A 4,596-nucleotide genomic window follows, 5' to 3' on the forward strand; every position below is an offset into this window, starting at 1 on the left:
TAGAAAATACTGAATTGTCTATTATATTACTGATGCATTTAAAACTGTCCTGCCAGGGTGGTCACAAAGTTGCCTATTTTGGGGACAAGATAAACACATTTAGGATATAGCAGGTTTCTGGAAGTATTTAAAAAATTGATCCATCTATGTCTCTTGAAAAATTGAAAGTTAGTGTACAGTTTGTTCTTGTATGGACTTGAATTATAGGAGCCTTTGGGGGTGTTTGGCTCACAACACCTTGACCTCAAATATCTGAAGGCCTAGCAACACCTGAAGAGATTGCTCACCATGATCAGACCCACAGGACTCTGAAAAGATTCGGAGATTTTTTTTTTCCAGTTGTATTTCCTTGGGTGGAGTGACAGATTTAATTGGACACACAGGGAATATTTGCTGGTATCTCATGTGTGTCAGAAAAATGTGTTAGACACTGAGAACAAAGGAGAAGCAAGAGCCTTTGTCCTTGAGCTTTCCTGAGCCAGGACTGAGCAGGAGGAAAGTCACTGACATACCACTTCCTGGAGCCTGCTGTTCTCTCAACTTCTTTGCATCTGAATGTTTTAGGTTGAATCAGCATTCATCCATCCATCCATCCATCCATGTATCCATCATCTACTTTCTATCTATCTACCATCTATCTATCATCTATCTCTATCATCTATCTATCTATCTATCTATCTATCATCTATCATCATCTATCATCTATCTAATCTAATCTATCATCTATCAATCATCTATCTATATCTATCTATCATTTTCTATCATCTATATCTATTATCTTTTTATTTATAATCTATCACCTTTCTACTACCTATCATTTATCATCTAACAATCTATCATCTTTCTATCATCTATCAATCATCTGTTAATTATTGTTATCATCCATGTGTGTATGTATCTACCATCGTTCTATCACCTATCTATTAGTCAACGTGATGGTCAATCATCAATCTAAAATCCCTCTGTCCATCATCTATCTGTCCCTTATCTGTCTATCATCTGTCCTTTTAAAAAGGCAGTGAGAGCCTTGAAAAATGGCAGTCACTTGAGAATGCATCAGGCTTCACAAAGCATGGTTTGCTGTTAGCAGTGCCTGATGGGAAAATCAGCCAAGCTTTGGCACATAGAATCTAACCCTGAGGATCAATTAAGGCTCTCCACTTCAAGAAGCTTCTACAACACTAAAGAAAACACAAGAAGAGAAACTTTTTTTTTGAAAAATGAGTTCATTTGGTCATCTGCAATTCTGTGATCAACATATATGCTGATTGCTCCCCAGTCGGATGCTGCTGCTGCTCTGATTGGGATTGCCTTCATTCTGAGCGGTTTACATGGCTGCCCCCTCAGCAAGCTCTTCAGAGAGGTCTCAAACTTATAAAATGGCTGTTGACATTTCTGCCACACAGACTATGCCTGCCTTATGGAAGGCCATTAAATGATGATGTTTAAAAAAACAGAAGAAATTGTGATACAGTGAAAAAAAAAAAGCCTTAAGCACAGAAGGAACCCCATGGGGATGGAAGAAACCCCTTCCAGAATCCATATGGTTGTTAAATGAAAAGCTCAGTACCAGAGGTGTGCTGACCCCTATGAGCTGTTGGCCAGAGGAGCCCTAGAGGGCTCCCAAACAATAAAGGCCATTGCCAATAATGGTAGTTGTATGCCGGAAGTGGACAGTATGGGTTCTGGTAGGGTTTTCTTCCATTCTGGTAGGGTTCCTTCTGTGCTTAAGGCTTTTTCCCCTCTGTATTGGGAGAATCTCCCCCCTTTTATTCCCATGGTTCTTTGTATAGCCCTCCTTCCACCCTTCTCCTTTAACTACCCCTTTTTATTTATTTCTCCCTTAGTAACACCTTTCTCCTACTATTCTTCTCTCTTGGGTTCCTCCTTTCCCTTTACCTCCCTGCTTCCCTTGCATGTTCCTGGTTCCTGAAGTTAGTTACATCAAGATATGCCCTCACTTGTAAGGATTTGGTGCTAGGATCCACAATTGAGGGAGACTACCCTCTTTTGTTTTTCTGAGTCTGTGTTACTTCACTTAGTAGAACAGTTTCTAGTTCTATCCATTTACCCACAGATTTTGTTATTTCATCTTTCTTTACTGCTGAGTGGAACTCATTGCGTAAATATACCACATTTTCACTAACCAGTGGTCAGTTGAGGAGCACTTCCATCTCTTAGCTATTGTGATAAGAGCAACAACAAATATGGTTGTACAGGTGTCTCTGCAATAAGATGAGTCTTTTAGGTATATGCCAAGGAGTGTTATAACTGGGTCATATGGTAGGTTCATTTTTAATTTTAGTGTCAGAGGTGGGTTGCCCCCCATGAGATGTTGGCCAGAGGGGCCCTAGGGTCCCTAAAACAATAAAGGCCATTGCCCATAATGTTGGCTCTATACCAGAAGTGGGCAGTAAAACCCTATTGCCGAAGACATCACATGATGTGAGTGTGGGAGAGGGAGAAATCAAGTTTGAAATAGGCTGGAAACTCCATGCCACTGGATGGGTGGCTTTCTTAGTCCCAGAAGGCGATATGCAGATGGTTGGAGGAGAACTGGCCCCTATAATTCTGCTCACCAACTATTAACATGCCTAACAAGATGTTCCAGTTAGTGTAATAGTGAGGTGTCTAGTGTATGTACAATCAGCAAATTTTTGATTGGCTATAATGCCTGCTCCTAGAGGTGGAACACACATCTGGTGCTGTAGACCTGGCCAATTCCCTGTGACAGGGGAGGATATAGCCCCAGTGGGGAAGCTACTGCAATTGTTTTGTTAGATGGATGTGATGCACCTGTTAAAGTACCATCCAAGCATTTGTGTTTATACCCATAGCTTAGGTTATTATAGCTGTCACTGTTTACATGCTATTTCTTCTTGCTGTGTGTGTTTTTATAGTAGATGGAATCCCACTCAAACTGGCCAACAGCCCATGGAAAACAGATGATGTAGAGACCCGAAAGTTCAGTGCCTTACCACAATGGGAGGAAGATAATCCCACACCTATCACTCCCTCCAAGGCTCAGAGACTTTTGTAGAAGAAGATGGTGGAGAGAATGTAAGAGCTGGAGGAAGGTGTGGAGTGTTACCTGGAAGTGTCCTCTGACCACTATGCCAGCATGCTATAGTCACACCTCCTTCCCACGCTCATCAAGGAGTCGAGGAGGGAGTCAGTTACCTCTCCCACACAATTTTCTTGTATATAATTTGTACTTAAACAAACCTGTATAAAAGAAAAAACAAATTATGAAAGAAAAGTAATTTCTCTGTCTAGAGATAAACTTAAATATATCCAATTAAGTTGAAATTGATTAGGCTCTTCTCTTCTTCTCGTCTTTCAAAGCAAACTGGAATCCAGATATTATTCTTGACTGATGAGAAAATGATTTCTTTTTGTTCTTTTGAGACAGGGTCTCCCTGTAGTCCCAACTGGCCTGGAACTCACTATGTAGACCGGGCTGGCCTTGAACTCACAGAGATCCACCTCCCTTTGCCTCCTGAGTGCTGGGATTAAAGGTGTGTGCCACCATGCCTGGCTGCGGAACTTGCCTAGCATGCCCTGCCTGGGCTTGATCACTGGCAGAGAATACATCTAAGCATGGTGCTGTATTCCTTTAACCACAACACTCAGCAGGTGGAGGCAGGAGGATCAGAAGCCCAAGGTCATCTTGGGCTACATGGTGAGTTCAAGGCCAGCCTGGGATACATGAGACCTTGACTCAAACAACAACACTTGAAAACAGTAGCAGCAAACTAATAGGTATTTATCTTCAGTTTAAAACATTAAAATTTTTTAGATTTTAGTATGAATCTTAGTAATACTTCCAGCTCTCACTGATAGTTGTGCAAGTGCAGCCTTGTCTTGTAGCATCGTTCATGTAGCTATGTTACAACATACCATCTGCAATCTAGGTTTGCTAATGGCAACAGCTACTGCACTTGTCTAGTACACATGAAACCCTGGCTGATCCCCAGCACTGTGTACTGGATGTGGGACAGACCTGTAATCCTAGAATTTAGGAGGTGGAATTAGGAGATCAAGGCTATCCCTAGCTGCTACATAGGGAGTTTGAGGATAGCTTGGGCTAAGAGTCTCCCCCACCCCGTCACACACACATGACATTTTTCAATAAACGTGGACCTACACGACCTTCTTTTCTGCCTCCTTTAAAAAAAACAGTGAGTTCATGGAATACCTTGTTTTATATCAATCTTAGTTTTTTTGTTTTGACACATGGTCTTGGCATGTAGCCAAGGCTAGCCTTGAATTCTCAATCTTCCTTCTTTACTTTCCAAAGCGCTTGTGTGACTGGCATATGGCATCAACTTAGTTTTGCTGTGTTTTCCTCTGAAAAAAATCTATGATGAGAATAACAGGAACAAATGGAAAGTGCTTCGGACTGGTCCATGTTGGATGATAGTGAGTTTGAAACACTGAGTCCTCACTTCCGTAGCCAATGAGAACAAATGCTCAAATGCACATCTCCCTGAAAACCTTTCCATTAGTGACCTTCCACATGAAGATATATATTTTAACACATCTATGCCTACAAAAGTATCATCATCTTCTGTCCATTTTCTCTCTCCTTTGTGT

The sequence above is a fragment of the Nannospalax galili genome, unplaced genomic scaffold, assembly GCF_000622305.1.
Source record: "Nannospalax galili isolate Female #2095 unplaced genomic scaffold, S.galili_v1.0 scaffold611, whole genome shotgun sequence".
Classification (NCBI taxonomy): domain Eukaryota; kingdom Metazoa; phylum Chordata; class Mammalia; order Rodentia; family Spalacidae; genus Nannospalax; species Nannospalax galili.